Consider the following 21,139-nt stretch of genomic DNA (forward strand, 5'->3'; position numbering starts at 1 on the left):
TTTTTTTTAAGATTTTATTTATTCATGACAGACACAGAGAGAGAGAGGCAGGCTCCATGCAGGGTGCACGATGTGGGACTCGATCCCGGGGCCTCCAGGATCACACCCCAGGCTGAAGGCGACACTAAACCGCTGAGCCACTGGGGGCTGCCCCTTAGCTAGAATCTTAATTAAGGAGCTTTTCTTAGTTTCTCTCTTGTGACAAAATAGGTGAGTTTGTAGCATTCTGGTATTTAATTCTCTATTTTAATAAATTTCAGTTCCTTCTAAGTCCCTGTTATTGCTCAAGAATAAAAATGTGAGTAATTTTCTCTTTCAAAGCCATATTGCTAAGTCATAATCTTTAGATTGCCTACATTTTGAAAATACCTTTTTCTTTTTTCTTTTTTTAAGAAAGAGCACGAGAGAGCAAGCACACAGGAGCTGGGGTAGGGGAAAAGGGCAAGCGGGGAGGGAGAGAGAAAATCTTAAGTAGCATGGAGTCCGATGAGGGACTCGATCTCAGGGCCCTGAGATCATGACCTGACCTGAAATCAAGAGTCAGGGGCTTAACTGACTGAACCACTCAGGTGCCCCAATGCCTTTTCTTATGGAGAGATTCTAAGCATATGAGCTAATGGTATAGGCTCTGGAGCAAAACATACTAAGTTCAAATCCTAGCTCCACTATTTACTAGCTGCGTAGCTTTAGGAAAGTTACTTCCTTCTTTCTTAGATTTTCTCATTTATAAAACAGGAAATAATAACTATACCTAGCCTAGACCTCACAAAGTTACTGTGAGATGAAATCATTTAATAAAAGTAAAATACTTAGAACTATGCCTGGTATCTACTAAACCTTCCATAAATGTTTATTATTATAATCTTTTAAAAAATTATTATAATCTTTTAATTAAGCATCATCAATCTAGACATTTACAAATAATACAGTAGAAAAAGTAGCTTTCCTACAACTGGAAAGGATGTTCCTAAACCATTATAATACTGAATATACAGAAGACAATATAATGAATTTATATGTATGTACTGTTCAGGTAAGAAATAAAATACTATAGTGGAAACTTCCAGTATACCTTTTGTTGATGCATGTCCCTCCCAAATAGTGTATGATTATCCTTGGTTCAATGACTATCATTCTTTTCTGTATCTTTATGCTTTAGCTTCATATGTATAGTTTTACATATCTTAAAACTTTATATATATCTATCTTGTAGATATCCTCTCCAACTTGCTTTTTGTACAAACCATGTACCGCAATTCACACAAACTGATTTATATAGCAGAGCCAATAATTAATTTTAACTGATGTTCAGCTTTCCTCTCTGCATATAGAGAAATTATAAACCATTTACATATTCTTTCACTGGCAGACATTTAGATTGTTTCCATGTTTTTACTATTATTAACAATGAATGTCATGAACATTCTTATCTATGCTTACTTTTGCATATGTATGAAAGTTTACCTAAGCAGTGTTTTCAAATAGTATATCACTATCTATTAGCATATTATGGAATAAAATCATTTAGTGGCAACAAAAAATATTTAGGAGAGAAAATGCAAATAAGCTTTGTGTGTTAAGGCAAGTAAATATATTGTTTTGTTTTTTTAAAGATTTTATTTATTTATTCATGAGAGACACAACACAGAGAGAAAGGCAGAGACATATGCAGAGAGAAGTAGGCTTCCTGTGGGGAGCCCAAAGCAGGACTTGAGCCTGGGACCTTGGGATCACACCCTGAGCTGAAGGCAGACACTCAACCACTGAGCCATCCAGGCAACCTGGTTTTTGCTTGTTTTTTTTTTTTTTTTTTAAGATTTTATTTATTTATTCATGAGAGACAGAGAGAGAGAGAGAGAGAGAATGGCAGAGACATAGGCAGAGGGAGAAGCAGGCTCCATGCTGGGAGTCTGATGTGGGATTTGATCCTGAGGCTCCAGGATCATGCCCTGGGCCGAAGGCAGGTGCTAAACCGCTGAGCCACCCAGGGATCCCCTGGTTTTTTGTTTTGTTTTGTTTTTTGAACTACTGTGTATCTAATGGTGGGACATGGTCAACTAAGTCTGTAAGACACTATTTTTATACCTAACAGCGAAATTTATAGGTAAGAAGGAATATACATTTTCTGTTTTATTAATTAACAATTTTTTCCATAAATTATTGTGTGCTTCATATCTTTGACCAACATTTGGTATTATTCTGCTATTTAATATGTTTCCGTCTTTGTGAACTAACCACAAGTTCATATACTTTGTTTTTTCTTGAGTTGATCAAATAAAAACAAATGATCACAACAGCAAAAATAAAACAGCCCCCCTCCAAACACAATTACAAAATGCCCCAAATCATATCACTTTAGCTTTACCAGAGACCTGTTAAATTTACTCTCTACTGTATTACCCTTGTAAAAATCAATCCAAAAAAATCCCCCAAACCAAAAAAGCAACAAAGCAAAAAAAACCCCCAAAACCATAATCCCCAAAATACAAAAAATAAACAAACAAAAAAAACCAAACCCAGGCTTTTTAATTAAACAGCATCAAAAATTAGGCTGAGGACCAAATGAATAGGTACGGTATGTATGTTGATGAAAACTACAGACTACTAAAAAAAAAAAAAAAAAAAAAAAAAAAAACAAAAAACCAAACAAAAACCCCAAAACTACAGACTACTAAGTCTGACAACTGCATATATACACAGTTAAATCATTCTGTTCATTACCACTGGTATTACCACCATTATGAATACCATTACATTGGAATTGAGATTATGAGTCTCTAATTCCTAAGGCTAGAGAATATATAGGCCTAGCTTTCAGTAAAGAAATCTTGTTCAAAACCTTTTTTTTAGGGGATCCCTGGGTGGCGCAGCGGTTTGGCGCCTGCCTTTGGCCCAGGGCGCGATCCTGGAGACCCGGGATCGAATCCCACGTCGGGCTCCCGGTGCATGGAGCCTGCTTCTCCCTCTGCCTGTGTCTCTGCCTCTCTCTCTCTCTCTCTGTGTGACTATCATAAAAAAAAGAAAAAAAAAAAAACACCTTTTTTTTAAATAACCACTTCTATATCCATGCCAAATTTCTAATGACTTTTAGTTTTGCTTAGATTCTGTAAAGCTTATGTTCTTAGAACACAGATCCTCTCTGTTGCACTGCCAAAGTTTTGATACAACTTGTCTTTTGGAATCACATTCCTTGTCTATTTCAGATGCCAATCTGACCCTTAAATTTAAGGGGCATCTTAACTTTAAAATTTTTATATCCTTTTTAGACTTACAATTTGACTATGTGTAGTCAGGTAATAATACATTCTGCTATTATTAAAAGTCCCTAGGTGATTTGTCTTCTGTTTAGATTTTAAAACTCCAATCCCCTTTGCCTTCATTCTCTACAAGTAATTATATTCTATAATCACAGATCATAAGTACAATTAGAACTACTTTGTGGTAGTTTTAAAATATGTCCACACATTCTTTGTTAATAGTTTTAATGCAGACAAGTTCTTATTTTGTAAAATGTGGCTGTACTTAGTAATTTGTTTCTAACAGACATAATGTAGTAGTAATGATGGATTTTGACTCGAGTTTAGGTCAAAAAAGAGATTGTGACTTATGCTTTGTTTTCTCTCTTGGATCACTCCCTCTGAGCCATGTCTTGAGGACATTCTAGCTGTCCTACAGAGAACTCCATGTGGTAAATAACTGGTACCAGCCATGTGAGTAAGTCATCTTAGAAGCAAATAGTCCAACCCTACTCAAGTTTTCAAAGGCCTGCAGCCTGGACCAAAGTCTTGACTGCAATCTGATGAGACAGCTTATGCTAAATTATGAGATAATAACTGTTCATTGTTTTATATTACCAAGTTTTAGAGTAATTTGTTACATGGCAAAAGATATTTTTACTTTCTACTATTATTGAGGGTCCATACCAGTAACTAATCTTCTTATAGTGTGGTCCATGAATGAGTTCTTCCTTAATCCATATAGCTCAAGCGCATCAGTATCTATGTATCTGTGGTCATCTCTATGCTTACAATGCCTTCTTTCTGCTCTAACAATTATTCTTTCAAGCTCCTATGGTGTTAATTCTGTTATTTATATCTTTTTACTACCAGATATAGCTTTTTTACCCTCTATGAACTAACATTCTATTTCAGTAGATGAAGTATAAAATAAAAATGCAAGATGTTTTGAAATATTCTTCTAATCCTTGATTTTCATATTAAACTTTTTTTTAACACCTTAATCTCTATTTCCAACAGCCTCAGTCCACTTAGAAAAGTAATGTTTACCTGCAGATGTTTGGGAGATTCCAAAGCAAAGATTAAAGTAGGGGATTAAAATGTTAATACAAGGGGAAGGTATAAAGACAATCATTAAGATGAACTAATTTTCATAATTCTGGTAAAGGCCTTGATCTAAACAACTAAATTGAAGTCAAGATACATTTTACTTTTGAAGTCAAAAAGGAAAAAAAAATCCTAGAAAATAATTAACCCTTTGTTATAACTCTATTTTGCAGCATAAAATTGATTATGTTCATTTCTATGAAAAATTTAATTTACTGATTCTCGTAGCTAGTGTTCCCTTTTGGGAGATGTGACCCTTTAATATCTGGACTTAAAATTTTCATTTTGGATCACTTTCATGGCAGATGGAATTCAAATTATTTTCTGCTTACAACAAAATGAAATTTAACTCTAGTGAATTTTAATGAAATGTTTCTTATACTACTCTTACAGATGCTTTCCCAATAAAGAAAGTATACTAAATTAAAATGACTGCAATATAAATTTTGGAGAATAACTCTTGGCTAATATGGGCGTTTTGACACTTACAATTATCTCTCACATACAAGGAATCTCATGAGAGCTCTTGAGTGAGAAATAATTACAAGTGCCAAGAAGGCTGCTATCTAAATTGTAGCACAAAATGAATTCATGTCTCAACCAATTCTGTTATTAATATTTGGCTTAAAAATTATAATTTCCAAAATAGAACTATAGAGAATTTTTAAAAAACAGCCCAAGGGAGAAAAGAACAGCTTAAGAATTACTGAAAAGATACACTGTATCCATTATTAGACTGAGAACAAGAATTTAAGAATAAAGACCTTAACTTATGGAAAGATGATTAAAATAAGTTATCTTAGCAAATGTTAAATGTTAGTAAAGTGAAGTATAGGGAACAGAGGCACATAAAGTGATGGAGGGGAGAAGATGGGGTCAAGGAAGGCTTCTCTGAGGCAGCAATGTTTAAAAGCAGACCTGAATAGCTGAAACTCTGTTTGCTAGTTAAATCCAAGTCTTTCAATTAATTATTCCAGGATGATCAGTTACTTAAAATGGATTAGAAATGTAGTAGCTATATAATAAAAAAATATAATAAAAAATCGGAAATGCTTTTCTTTTTCTTTTTTTTTTTTTTTTATTTATCTACGATAGTCACACACACAGGCAGAGGGAGAAGCAGGCTCCATGCACCGGAAGCCCGACGTGGGGTTCGATCCCGGGTCTCCAGGATCGTGCCCTGGGCCAAAGGCAGGCGCCAAACCGCTGTGCCACCCAGGGATCCCCGGAAATGTTTTCTATCTCATTTTTGTTGCATTACCTATTTGTGAAAATAGTAACAAAATACAGAGCAGGTGACATGGCTATCTGCTACCCTGTATTACTCCTTAATATTTTACTATTAACAGAAGTTTAGGCATAAGTTTACAAGTTGAATGTCAAGAATACATTAACTTTTAAAGAACAGTATCTTTAATTTATATTCACATTTTAACAACCAACCTGACACACAGGTTAAGTCAAAAATGAAATATGAGGAAGATGACTAAAATTTAAAAATGGCTATTGGTTCAGAATAAATCATACCACAGTATTGTGTAACAATTGCTCTGAAAACATTCTAAAATGTTTCATTGTAGTATAAAAAGATGAAAGACAACTAGAAAACAACAGACATCCATTTTTCGTTTCAAAATTGTTGAAATCTTTCCTCTTTTACCTCTTCTTCCATTATTTATTTGCTCTTATGGCCTAATAACTTTTTAACTCTTTACCATCACTGAAATAACAGACACTCTTTCCTTTTTGGTTGCTTCTAAGACTTTCTCATAATTTTTGGTGTTTTGTACTTTGACTATGGTATGTCTAGACATGAAATATTTTTCTTATCTTCAATACTCGTTAAGTCTTTCCAATCTGACAATTCTACCTTTTTAAACCAATTTTATAAAATTTCAGTTATCTCATTAACACTACTTCTTTCTAAAACTCCTTCTTCTTTTAAAATCATATGTAAAGACTTATGAAGCCTCTCAAACAATCCCCCATGTAGGGATCCCTGGGTGGCGCAGCGGTTTGGCGCCTGCCCTTGGCCCAGGGCGCAATCCTGGAGACCCGGGATCGAATCCCACGTCGGGCTCCCGGTGCATGGAGCCTGCTTCTCCCTCTGCCTGTGTCTCTGCCTCTCTCTCTCTCTCTGTGTGACTATCATAAATAAATAAAAAAATTAAAAAAAAAAAAAATCCCCCATGTATTACAAATGTTCCATACCTCCTTTGCCTCAGTTAATTCCTCAGTATTATATTCTAATTCACTAAATGCCTCTTCAATAGTCTGAGAGTATATCTTGCTGACTAAATATTTATGTACATATCGCAATATATTTTTCATATCCAGTATTTTAAGCTGTGTTTTTATATCTACTTGTTCGTATTATATGCCATTTTCTTGCTGAAGGAATTGGGTCATTTATGGTCTGTAGAATTCATCACATTCTGGCCTAAAACAATACTGTGAAGAGTGAGTCAGACAAAAGGCTGTTCTATTTTCCATATTTCCTATAAACTAGCAGTTAGATCAAATAGCATATAGATTAATATTTAATTATTTATTTGAAATTAAGGTGGCAGGTGAGACTCAGTGTTAAAGCATCATACTGCTGCACAGCACCTCCTACTTCTGGTATGTACATGCAGTAACATCATCCCTTAATCAATAAAGTAGATTAACCAATACTTCTGGAAAAATCAGTGTTTGGTATCTCTACTGATAACTTTGGAAGGCAGGTCATATTCTTAACTGTTTGCAATCCTCTTATGACTAGTTGAAATTTTAACGTATCAAAAGTAAGCTGGTGACGGATCCAATAATAGTTTATTTAAGGCTTCATTAAAAAAAATCAATAAAGTAACAGAAAATCAAATAATTGTTTCTATGAGGATAACAAGTTGAAAACTTCAGCTAGACTCAGTAAGGTTGAATCTCTAAAATAAGAACTATATTATTTTAGTGTTGAAGACTGAACTAAAATAGCAAGAAAAATGTGTATTTTGCACTCGTTGCATGGCTGAGTCATGATGGGCAGAATTTATATAGCCTCTTGAAAAAACTAAAAAATGCATAATATACATAAAATAATGTTTTTTTAAAAAATGTTGGCTATTAGGCAGAGAAGAAAAGTAATCTTTGAGAGGTAATAAGGTAATTCTTAAAACGAATAAGGTTATTCGTATTCGTTTTGGGGCATCTGGGTGGCTCAGTCAGTATCTGACTTCAGCTCAGGTCATGCTACTTGGTGCCTGCCAAGTAGCAGTATCAGCAAAGAAACATAGGCAGAGTTGTGGTATATCCGAGTTGAGGGTAAATAGCTGGAACTCTATAGGACAAAGTGGCTAGACTTTTACAAGGCACAATAAAAAGAAGGGAGAGATGCACAGTGTGAGGAAGCTCTGAGGATCTGCACAAAGACCCTATCACCTCTTCAGCTGAGTACTAAAGAGCGTACACATGTGAACAAGCTACCCAAGCCTAGGGACAGAATGAAAGAGGAGACAGCGCAGAGTGCTTGGAATATTTTGTGTTCCAATGAGCCTGAGCAAAAGAACTCATAATTCATAGGGCATTGAGTAGAATATAGAAAATATTATCTTAGTATCAGGAGGAAATTAGTCTTAGACAAAATGCTGGTCTGGTCTCAAAAAAGTGGATGAATATTTGTAAGAACATTAAAACAGGGGCGCCTGTGTGGCTCAGTGGCTGAATGGCTGCCTTTGGCTCGGGTCATGATCTCAGGGTCCTGGGATTGAGTGCCACATCAGGCTCCCTGCAGGGAGCTTGCTTCTCCCTCAGCCTATGCCTCTGTCTCTGATGAATAAATAATTTTTAAAAAATTTAAAAAGAGTATTAAAATGGTTGTTATAGTAGGTATATACATATGTTCAAGAGGCCAGACGAGAGCATGAAAGAGATAAATGAAACATTAAGCAAATGACACCAAAGAAACTAACAGAATTGGTTAAAACTAGTTGTAGGAACAAAACGCTTAAATGCAACTACAGCAAAAAGATAAATTAACTATAAAGTATATTAGAAAAGAATGACAGATTTCTTTCTAGTTGGAAGCAAGGGAAACTACAGTAAGTGGATCAATTCCTTTAAAGTGCTAAAAAACCCAAAAATGTCAACTTAGAACTCCATACCAAGAGAAAACACCTTTCAGAAATGAAGGTTAGGCAATGGGAGAGTGAAGTGGTTGGGAAACATTCTCCCTCCAAAAACAACTAAAAAAACAAAAACAATCATTTTAGTTTTCTCACAATTAATAAAAAAAAACCGGAGAAGCATTTATTCATAAAAAAGTTAACTTCTGTGTTAAAACAGCAGAAATCTATGGCAGTCTGGCATGGAATTTTTTTTTTCAGTAATGCAACTGGTTGGGGTAAAAATAAGTCCCATTAAAGGTAAAATGACTGAAATCCCTTAAAAGTATGCTTGGTAACCACAACAAAATTAAATTAGAAATTAACAAAAGAAATTAAGGGAAACCTCCAAATATTTGAAAATCAAAAGACTTAACTCCATCAAAGAAATCACAATAAAGAAGTAAGGAAATAATTTGTATGGAATAAAAATTAAAATACAGCGTATCAACAGTCCTGAGATGTCATGAAAGCAGTGCTTTGTGGGAAATTCACAGCTTAAAATGCTAGATAAGAAAGAAAGAAGGATATAAGATCAGTAATCTGAGTTTCTGTCTTAAGAAACTAGAAAGAGATGAATAAATTAAAACGAAAGCAATCAGATTAAAGGAAATAATAAAGATTAAGCAAAAAATCAATGGGAATAAAAAAATATGTAATGTTAACGGAATCAAACATTCAATCTTTTAAAAAGAGCAAAAAAACTGATAAACCTTTAAGTAGACTAACCAAGATAAAAAAAAACACGACACAAATTACAAACAAAAAATAAACAGACATCACTGACAATCCTGCAGAGATGAAAAGGATCATGGGGTTCCTGGGTGGCTTAGTCAGTTAAGTGTCTGAATCACGGTTTGAGCTCAGGCTATGATCTTGTGGTTGTGAGACTGAGCCCCACGGCTGGCTCTGCATTCAATACAGAGTTGGCTTCAGGTCATCTATCCCTCCGCCCCTCCCCCTGCTCATGAGTATGGGCTCTCTCTCTCTAATAAATAAATAAATATACAAATAAAAATCGTTTAAAAAAAGAGATAAAAAGTTTGGTAAGGAAATACCATGAGCAACATTATGCCGTCAAATCTGCAATATATATGTAGTGGACATATTGTCTGAAAGACACAAATTTCTATAATGAATCAACAAACAGAAAAACTGGGATAGATCTGTAATAAGATAATATAATCAATAATTGAAAATCTTCACCCAAAAAAACCCAGAGGTTTAAAAGGCTTCACTGGTGAATCCTATCAAATTATAAAAAAGAAATAGTATCAATCTTTCATAAACTGTTTCAGAAAATAGAGAAGGGAACACTTCACAGAGTATTTTATAAGGCCAGTAACTAGATTAATGCCCTTCCCTATGAAAGTAGACACAAAAATCCTTAACATGGCATTAGCAAACTAAATCCAGCAGCATAAAAATAGGATTATGTATCATGATCATGTAGAATTTTTTCCCAGAAGGTAAAACTGGCTTAATATCTGAAGATCAACTAATAGAATAAAAAAGGAAAAAGTCTGTATTTTCATCTTAACCGAAACAGAAAAAACCCAAACCAATCAATCATGATAAAAACAAGAAAATTAGGCTAGAAGGGAATTTCCTCATCCTGTAAAGGATATCAATACAAAACTTAAAAGCTAGTAACCTTAAAGATTGAATTGTTTTCCCAAGATTAGAGAAAGATCAGAAAAAACAGAACGCTGTCCTCTCTTACTACTTTTATTCAGTTTTGTACTGGAGATTCTACAGCCAGTGCAATAAGGTTATAAAAGGAAAGGAAGGGGAAGGGGAAGGGGACGTAAGCCAAGACACAGAAAAAGTCTTTAGACTTAGAAAGTAAAAATAAAAATGGTCTTTATTCACATATGATATGATCCGTATAGGCAAAATCTTAAATAACTTGTAAAAACAAACAAAATCTCAAAACGACACAACAAATGAAAGTTACTTGTCATTCTGGAGGAATATAAAAAAACCCCTGCAATTTTATATATTAATAAGGAAGAATCTAGAACTGAAATTAAGAAGACAATTTCATGTACAATAGGATAAAAAAATGAAAAGACTTAGAAATAAATTTAACAAAAGGAGTGTAAGACTTGTACCTGGAAAATCATAAAAAACAGCTAAGAGAAATAAAGCATATCTAAACAAATTGAGGTAACAATCTATATTCATAGATTGGAAGAGTCAATACTGTGAACAATGCAATTCTCTCTGAATTGGTCTACAGAGTTATCATATTCTCCATCAGAATTCCAGTAAACTTTTTTTTCTTTTTTTTTTTTTTTAAGATTTTACTTATGTATTCATGAGAGACACAGAGAGAGAGGCAGAGACATAGGCAGAGAAAGAAGCAGGCTCCCTGCGGTAAGCCTGATGTGGAACACCATCCCAAGACCCCAGGATCACAACCTGAGCCAAAGGCAGACCCTCAACCACTGAACCACCCAAATGCCCCTCCAGTAAAATTTTATGTAAAAATTGACAAGCTAATCCTAAAATTTATACAGAAATGCAAAGAATCTATAATCGTCATAATTTTGAAAAAGAACAAAGTAGGAGGATTTAACACAATCTAATTTTAAAAACATATCCTAAAAGACAAACACTGTATGTTCTATTTATATGTGGAATCTAAAAAAGCCAAACTCCTAGAAATAGAGTAGAATGGTTTGCCAGAGACTGGGCAGTGAGAGAAATGGGGAGATGTTAGTTAAAGAGTAAAACTTCCAGTTATAAGATGAATAAATTCTGGAGATCTAATGTATAGCATTGTGACTACAGTTAATAAAATTGCATTTACTACATACTTCGAAGTGTCTAAAAGAGTAAATCTTAAAATATAATCACCACCACAAAAACTAGTACTAATGTGAGGTGACTGAGGTGTTAAATAACCTTATAGTGGTAATCACTTCAGAATATATATGTGAATCAAATCATCACACTGTACAACTTTAACTTACATAATCTATGTCAATTATATTTCAAAGACTTAAAAAATTACTCTAAAGCTACTATATAATCAATATAGATGGTCTGGGCATAAGGATAAAGAGATCTGAAATTCCATAAATTAATCTTTGCATTCATCATCATTTGGTTTTAAAGAAAAGCTTCAAGGAGGGGTACCTGGTTGGCTCAGTCAGTAGAGCATGGGACTCTAAACATAGATGTCATGATTTGAGCCCCACACTGGGTGTACAGATTACTTTAAAAAAAAGGGAGGGGGTGGGCCTGGGTGGCTCAGATAGTTAATTATCCCACTCTTTATCACAGCTCAGGTCTTGATCTCAGGTTTGGGAGTTAAAAATCCCTTGTTGGGCTTCATGTTGGATTTGGAGCCTACTTCCAAATAGAAAAAAACCTCCAAGAAAATTCATCAACTGGAGCAAGGGAGCATTTCACCAAATGGTCCTTGGACAAATGAATATACATATGTAAAACATAGAGTATATCCTTGTATCCAAAATACACAAAAATTAACTGAAACAATGGTCCATATACTTTTATTTAAAAGCTATTAAATTTCTAGAATAAAACACAAGGAGAAAACCTGGGTTTAGGCACAATGTTCACAGATATGACATCAAAAAGAAAAAGAGATAAATGACTTAATCAACTGAAAACTTTTGCTCTTCAAAAGGTTGTCATTAAGAAAATGAAAACAGAGCCACAGGCAAGGAAAAAAACCCTGCAAATCATTTACATAATAATGACTTGTATCAAGCACACAAAAGTACTCCCACAAAATCCCTCTCAATAATAGTAAGTATAAATAGACAAAATCAGTAAAGGATAGAAAAGACTTCAACACTACCAAATGATTTTGACCTAAAATCAGCAGCACAGTATGTACTTTTTCCTGAGTAAATAGAATGTTTATCAAGATAGACCCCATTGCCGGTCATAAAACAAATCTTAAAACATTTAAAAGCATTCAAATTATATAATGTACGTTCTCTGACTACAATGAAATTAAATTAAAAATCAGTAACAAACATTCAGATATGTGTAAACTAAATACTACATTTCTAAATAAACCATAGGTCAAAGAAATAAGTCAAATGGAAATAGGAAGCATTTTGAAATGAAAATGGAAACACACCATATCCAAATTTAGGGGAAACAGCTAGAGCAGTACTAACAGACTTATAGGAATAAATTCTAGTATTAGAAGATAGGACTCAAATCAATTGCCACACTTTTCAACTTGAGAAAAAGCAGAGCAAATGAAAACCAGATTAAGCAGGAGAAAGGAAATAATAAATAAAAACAGGAATCAATGAAGCAGTAAACAGAAAAATAAGAGAACTTCATTGTAAACAAAATCTAATTTTTCTTTTTTCAAATTTTTATGTAAATTCTAGGTATCATACAGCACAATACTGGCTTCAGGAGTAGAATTCAGTGATTCATCAATTACATATAACTCACAATGTTTATCATAACAAGTACACTTCCTAATACCCATCACTAATCTAGACCATCCTCAACCTACCTCCATCCATCAACCCTCAGGTCTCTTAAAGTCTCTTATGATCTGTTTCCATCTCTCTTTTTGTATTTTTTCCCCACCCATTTGTTCATCTGTTTTGTTTCTTAAATTCCACATATGAGTGAGATCATATATGGTACTTGCCTTTCTCTGACTTATTTCACTTAGTAAAATATACTCTCTAGCTCTATCCATATCTTCCAAATAACAAGATTTCATTCTTTTTATGCTAGAGTGTGTGTGTGTGTGTGTGTGTGTGTGTGTGTATATATATATATATACCACATTTTCTTTTATCCCTTTATCAGTCAATGGACAATTGGGCTCTTTCCACAGTTCGGCTACTATTGATAATGCTGCTATAAACGTCAGGGTGCATGTACTCCTTCGAGTCTGTATTTTTATATCATTTGGTTAAATACCTAGTAGTGGTTATTTCTGGATTGTAGATGGTTCTATTTTTAACTTTTTAAGGAACCTACATACTGTTCTCTAGAGTGGCTGCCCCAGTTTGTGTTTCCACCAACAGTGCAAGAGGTCCTCTTTCTTTGCATTCTCATTAACACATGTTGTTTCTTGTGTTGTTAATTTTAGCATTTCTGACAAGTATAAAATGGTATCTCACCATGGTTTTTATTTGTATTTCCCTGATGATGAGTGATGTTCAGCATCTTTTCATTGTCAGTTAGCTATCTGGATGTCTTCTTTGGAAAAACATTTATTCAAGTTTTCTGCCCATTTCTTAAATGGGTTATTTGGCTTTTGGGTGTTGAGCTTGGTAAGTTCTTTGTAGTTTTTGGATACTAACCCTTTAGCAGATATGTTATTTGCAAATATCTTCTCTCCCATTCCATAGGCTTTTAGTTTTGTTGTTTCCCCCATTGTGCAGAAGCTTTTTATCTTGATGAAGTCCCAACAGTTCATTTTGATTCAGTTTCTCTTGTTTCTGGAGATGTGTCTAGTAAAAAGTTGCTACAGCCAAGGTCAAGGTCAAAAAGATCGGTGCCTGTGTTTTCCTCTAGGATTCTGATGGTTTCCTGTCTCACAGTTAGATCTTTCATCCATTTTGGGTTTATGCTCCAGTATGGTATAAGAAAGTGGTCCGGTTTTTTTTTCCATATTGCTGTCCTGTTTTCCCAGCACTGTTTGTTGGAGACTTTTTCCCATTGGAAATATTCTTTTTTGTTTTGTCAAAGATTAACTGACCATATACCTGTGGGTCCATCTCTGGGTTTTCTATTCTGTTCCATTAAACTCTTTTTGTGCCAGTACCATACTATATTGATGACTACAATTTTGTAATATAGCCTGAGGTCCAGAATCATGATGCTTCCAGCTTTGCTTTTCTCTTTCAAGACTGCTTTGGCTATTTGGGACCTTCTATGGTTCCATACAAATTTGAGGTTTGTTCTAGCTCTGTGAAAAATGCTGTCGATAGAGATTGCATTAATTGTGTAGATTGCTTTGAATAGTACAGACATTTTAACAATGTCTGTTCTTGTAATCCATGAGCATAGAAAATTTTTTTCATTTCTTTGTGTCCCCTTCAATTTCTTTCATAAGTGTTCTATAGTCTTCAGAGTACATATCTTTTACCTCTTTGGTTAGATTTATTCCTAAGTATTATATTGTTTTAGGTGCAACTGCAAATGGGATTGATTCTTTTATTTCTTTTTCTCTGTCTTCATAATTAGTATATAGAAATACAACAGATCTCTATACATTGATTTTATATCCTGTGACATTGCTAAATTTGTGTATCGGTTCTAAAAATTTTTTGTTGGAGTTGTTTGGGTTTTCTACATAGACTGTCAAGTCACCTGCAAAGAGTAAGTTTGACTTCTTCCTTGGTATTTGTATGCCTTCTATTTCTTTTTCCTGTCTGACTGCTGAAGCTAAGACTTCCAGTACTATGTTAAATAGTAATGGTGAGAGTGGACATCTCTGTCTTACTCCTGACTATAGAAGAAAAGCTCTCAGTTTTTCCCCATTGAGTATGATATTAGCTGTGAGTCTTTTGTATATGGACTTTATGACAGTTGAGGTATGTTCCATCTACCTCTACTTTGTTGAGGTTTTTTAAAAAACAGTTCACTTTTTTATTAGAGAGAGAGAGAGGGAATCAGCAGGGGGAGAGGGAAAGGGAGAAGCAGATCCTGCTGAGCAGGGAGCCCAATGTGGAATTGATCCTATGATGCTGGGATCATGAACTGAGCTGAAGGAAGATGCTTAACCAACTGAGCAACCCAGGCACTTCTTGTTGAGGGTTTTTAGGAATAGATGCTGTATTTTGTCAAATTCTTTTTCTGCATCCATTGAGAAGATCATATGGTTCTTGTCCTTTCTTTTATTAATGTGGTGTATCACAGTGATTGATTTATGAATATTGAATCATCCTTGCAGCACAAGAGTAAATCCCACTTGAATGTGGTGAATAATTCTTTTGATGTACTGTTGGATTTGATTTCCTAATATCTTGTTGAGAATGTCTGCATCCACTTTAATCAGGGATACTGGCCCAATTCTCCTTTCTAGTGAGGTCTTTGTCTGGTTTTGGAATCAAGGTAATGCTGGCCTTGCAGAAGGAGTTTGGAAGTTTTCCTTCCATTTCTATTTTTTTTTTTTTTAGGATTTATTTATTGATTTTAGAGAGAGAGAGAGAGAGAGAGAGCAAGCATGTGGGGGGGGGGGAGGACAAAGGGAGAGAGAGAAGCAGACTCCCCATTGAGCATGGAAGCCTGATGCCAGGCTTGATCTCAGGAACCCAAGACCATGATATACAGTGAAACCAACTCAGACTCTTAACCAACAGAGCCACCCTGGTACCCCTTCCATTTCTATTTTTTGAAATAATTTGAGAAGTATTAAATTTGTCTTTAAATGTCTGGTAGAATTTCTCTGTGAAGCCATCTAGTGCCAGACTTTTCTTTGTTGGGAGATTTCTGATTACTGATTCAATTTCTTTGCTGATTATGGATCTGTTCAAATTTTCTATTTCTTCCTTTTTCAGTTTTGGTAGTTTGTATGTTTCTAGCAATTTGTCCACTTCTTTCAGATTGCCCATTGTGTTGGTATATAATTTTTCATAATGTTCTCTTATGATTTATTTGTATTTCTGTGATGTTGGTTGTGATCTTTTCTCTTTCATTCATGATTTTACTTGGATCCATTGTCTTTTCTTTTTTAGTTAGTCTGGCTAGGGGTTTATCAATTTTATTAATTCTTTGAAGAATCAGTTCTTAGTTTCATTGATCTGTTCTACTGCATTTTTTGTTTCTATATCATTTATTTCTGTTCTCATCTTTATTATTTCCCTACTTCTGCAGGCTTTAGGCTTTATTTACTGTTCCTCTTTTAGATTATATATTTGAGACTTTTCTTACTTTTTGATGTAAGTCTCTATTACAATACACTTCCCTCTTATGATTGCCTTTGCTGTATCCCAAAGGTTTTGGACTGTTGCCCAAATACTTTTTAAAATTTCTTCTTTAATTTCCTGGCTAATCCATTCATCCTTTAGTAGTATGCTCTTTAACCTCCATGTGTCGTGGTCTTTGCAAATTTCTTCTAGTGGTTAACTTCAAGTTTCATAGTGTTTGGTGTGAAAATATGCATAGAATGATCTTGATGAGGGCTGATTTGTGATCCAGTATGTGATCTATTCTGGAGAATGTTCAATATGCATTTGAAAACAATGTGATCTGCTGTTCTAGGATGAATTGTTCTGAAAAATATCTGTTAAGTCCACCTGGTCCAGTGTGGCATTCAAAGCCCTTGTTTCCTTGCTGACTTTTTTCCTCTGCTGCTTTTAGGATCCCTTTGTGTGTTTTCTGAATTTGGCTATGATACGCTTAGGTGAGGGCCAGCTTTTGTTGAATTTAATGGGGGTTCTCTGTGCTTCTTGGATTTTGATGTCTGTGTCCTTCCTCAGATTATGGAAAGTTTTCAGCTGTAATTTGCTCAAATAAACCTTCTGCCCCTTTTGCTCTTTCTTCAGCTTCTGGGAGTTGGAATGTTATTACGTTTTAAGAAGTTGCTAAGTTCCGTAAGTCTACCTTTGTGATCCAATACCTTTCTTTCCCTCTTCATTTCGGCTTCATTATTTCTCATAATTTTATCTTCCATGTCACTCATTCATTCATCTGCTTCATCCATCCCCATTGTTATGATATCCATTTGGATTGGTGTCTCAATTATAGCATTTTTAATTTGGGCCTGACTAGATTTTTGTTCTTTTATCGCTGCAGTAAAGGATTCCCTAGTGTCTTCTATACTTTTTTCCTAGCCAGTTAGTATTCTTATAATTGTTTTAAATTCTAGTTCAGATATCTTACTTGTATCTGTATCGATTAAGTTCCTAGCAATTATTTCTACTTCCTGTTCTTTTTTTGGGGGGTGAATTCTCCATCTTGTCATTTTGTCCAGAAAAAAAAAAAAAAAAAAAAGAAGAAGGAAAAAAGAAAAAAGAAAAAAGAGCTAGATCCTCGGTGTGTTTTGGTCTGCTTGTTAAAGGAAGCTAGATCCAAAAGATAAAATTAAAAATATATGTATTAATAGGGCAGCCCTGGTGGCTCAGTGGTTTAGCGCTGCCTACAGCCTAAGGTGTGATCCTAGAGACCCAGGATCGAGTCCCACGTTGGGTTCCCTGCATGGAGCCTGCTTCTCCCTCTGCCTGTGTCTCTGTCTCTCTCTCTGTCTCCCATGAATAAATAAATAAAAATCTTTAAAAATAAAAAATAAAAAAATAAAAATATATGTATTAATAAAAATAAAATAAAAAATTAAATTAAGAAAATCATTAAAAGTCAATCTTTCAATCATTTTGAGTCTATTTTTGTGTATGGTGTAAGTGGTCCGGTTTCACTCTTCTGCATGCGGCTATCTAATTTTTCCCAAAACTATCTGTTGAAGAGAGTTTTTTCAATTGGATATTCTTTCTGGCTTTGTCGAAAATTAGCTGACCATAGAGTTGAGGGTCCATTTCTGGGTTCTCTATTCTCCATTGATCTATGTACCTGTTTTTGTGCCAGTACCATAGTGTCTTGATGATTACAGCTTTGTAATATAGCCTGAAGTCCAAAATTGTGATGCCCCCAGCTTTGTTTTTCTTCTTCAACAGTTCTTTGGCTATCTGGGATCTTTTCTAGTTCTATACAAATTTTAGGATTATTTGTTCCAGCTCTATGAAAAAAAGTTGATGGTCTTTTGATAGGGATTGCAGTAAATGTACAGGTTCTTCTACATAGCATAGACATTTTAACAATATTTATTCTTTTCATCCATAAGCATGGGACTTTTCCCATTTCTTTTTGTCTTCCTCAATTTCTTTCATGAGTGTTCTATATAAACCAAAAGACAACCAATAGAATGGGAGAAGATATTTGCAAATGATATATCAGATAAAGGGCTAGTATCCAAAATCTATAAAGAACTTATCAAACTCAACACCAAAAGAACAAATAATCTAGTCAAAAAATGGACAGAAGATATGAACAGACATTTCTCCTTATACAAATGGCCAACAGACATGCAAAAAAATGCTCCACATCACTTGGCATCAGAGAAATACAAATCAAAATCACAATGAGATACCACCTCACATCAAAATGAACAGTTCAGGAAACAACAGATGTTGGCGACTATGTGGAGAAAGGGGAACCTGTTTACACTGTTGGTGGGAATGCAAGCTGGTGCAGTCACTGTGGAAAACAGTATAGAGGTTCCTCAAAAAGTTGAAAATACAGCTACCTTATTACCCTGCAATTGTAACACTACAGATTTACCCCAAAGACACAAATGTAGTGATCCAAAGGGGCACTTGGACTCCAATGTTTAAGCAGTGATATTTATAATAATCAAACTATGGAAAGAGTCTAGATAACCACCAACAGATGAATGGATTAAGAAGATGTAGTATATATACATAATGGAATACTACTCAACCAACAAAAAGAATGAAATCTTGCCATTTCCAACAGCAGGGATGGAACCAGAGGGGATTATGCTAAGCGAAATAAGTCAAAGAGAGACGATCATTATATAATCTCACTCATGTGGAATTTAACAAAACAGAGGATTGTAGGAGAAAGAAGGAAAAATAAGATGAAATCATAGAATGAGACAAATCGTAAGAGAATCATGGGAAACAAACTGAGAGTTGCTGGGTGTGAGGGGCTGCAGAGAGCAGGTAACTGGGGGTAATGGACATTAAGGAGGGCATGTGATGTAATGAGGACCAGGTATTATAAAAGGCTGATGAATCACTGAACTCTATCTTTGCAACTAATAATACACTATATGCTAATTGATTTTAAATTTAAACAAACTTAAAAAGGGAAAAACAATAGAAAAAAATTTAAATAAAAATGTAATGGAAGCTACAGCCAATTTCCCCCAGAGCTGAAACTTTCTAGCACTCTATGATGAGTAGACTTGGTGTGGGCAGGGGTTGTGCTGGTCTTGGGGAGGGGCCTGCTACTCTGATTCTCAGGGGGACCTAACCTAGTAGAGATGCACCTATAGGACACAGGGGACTGCGCTTGGTTTAAGAGGCTCAGGCCACCCCGGGGTGGCAGTTTTTTTCATTGAAGTAGATCAGTGCTGATGGGTGTGGGGTGCAACTGGGTTCACCCTGCTCTCTTGTTTCAAGAGTAGGGAGCTCATGCCCACCACTCCTCAGTAACTCCTTACAGATGAGCAAAAAATCACCCCTGCTGTGTCCTCAGCTCTGTGAGACCCCTGCCTTCACCCTGTCTATGTCCGAGCTCTCTGCCTGCCAGGTGGCATCACATTCCTGGATTTTACCTCAGGCGGGGCTGTTTTGAAACTCCAAACTTCAGAGACCACCTCCCCACCCCAGGCAGGAACCTGTGCTGATCCTCTGAGGGAGGGTGTCATTGTGCTATGGCCAGTTCTGGCTTGTCCCAGAAAATATCACGCAACCACGCAACAGTTAGGAGTTTACGGTAAATCGGAGCACAAAGCCAGAGCTAAGGTTTGCTGCTCTCACCTGCCATCTTTGTTCCTTTGCTGGAGAAGGTGGCAGCTCATTGGTACCTGCTAGGTCTTTTGCCCCTGAAGAGGGTGATCACCTGTACCAAATGCACTTCAAGTAGGAAAACTTTCTCCCCCCGTGAACCACAGATCCCGAGACCATGCTGCCTGCTCCTCCTGGGTTTCTGCACTCCTTCCTCACAGAGAACCACTAAGGCAGATGACAGCCTCCTAAAATTTCAGATTTTACACTCCACTGCTTTTTATACCTTTCAGTAGTCTCCATAAGCAGGGCTCCCTTTCCTCTGTAGCACCTGTAGTTCTTATCTCCCCCAAATCAACCTTCCATAGCTCCTACCTTCTACAATTCTACTTGTAAGACTTTTAGTTCTGTTCTCTCAGTCCTCAGATTGACTTCTTGGGTGTTCATAATGATTTGGTATTTGTCTAGCTGCATTCAAGGGAGGAGGCAAGCTTAAGGTCTCCATACTCCTCCAGCATCTTAACTCTTCCTCCTCAAATCTCAATTTTTAAGAAACGTAAATACAACTGATACAAGACATGTGAAACCACCAATATTATAACCAACCTTATGCTAATACTTGTGGAATATAATTCAGTAACTTAGATCAATGTATCATTTTCATGTAAGATATAAAATGAACAGACTTGTATCTATTAAAGAAATTTAATTTGCACTTAAAAATATCTTATAAAGAAAATTCTAGGTCTCAATAGAATACCTATCTGAAGAAAAATAGTAATGATACTATTAAACTCTTACAGAAAATTAAAAAGGAGAGACTATATTACAATCCATTCAACAAAGCCAGCATTACCATGGTACCAAAAGCAGTGAGAGCCATTCAATAAAATAAAGAGATTTATCTCTCTTGAACACAGAACCAAAATTCTTAGGAAAATTCAGGAAATGATATGTAACATTATATAGAAAGAATAATATATCATGACTATGAGGGTTTTATCCCAAGAATTTAAGGCTAATATCTGAATGTCAACCAATTTAATTCATATTAACAGTCTTCCAAAGAAGAAAAACTGCATTTACTGATCTCAACAGATATAGAAAAGCATTTGACAAAATCTAAGATCCAATTCTAATAAAATGTCTTAGAAAACTAAGAAAAGAAGGG

General features: G+C 35.2%; 1 protein-coding gene across 11 annotated transcripts in view; it reads right to left on the minus strand.

Moving 5' to 3' along the window:
• Positions 1-21,139, minus strand: part of STAG1 (stromal antigen 1) — a 393,923-nt gene that overhangs the window by 125,863 nt on the left and 246,921 nt on the right. The window lies entirely within an intron of this gene.

The sequence above is a fragment of the Canis lupus genome, chromosome 23 (genome assembly GCF_003254725.2).
Source record: "Canis lupus dingo isolate Sandy chromosome 23, ASM325472v2, whole genome shotgun sequence".
Lineage (NCBI taxonomy): Eukaryota > Metazoa > Chordata > Mammalia > Carnivora > Canidae > Canis > Canis lupus.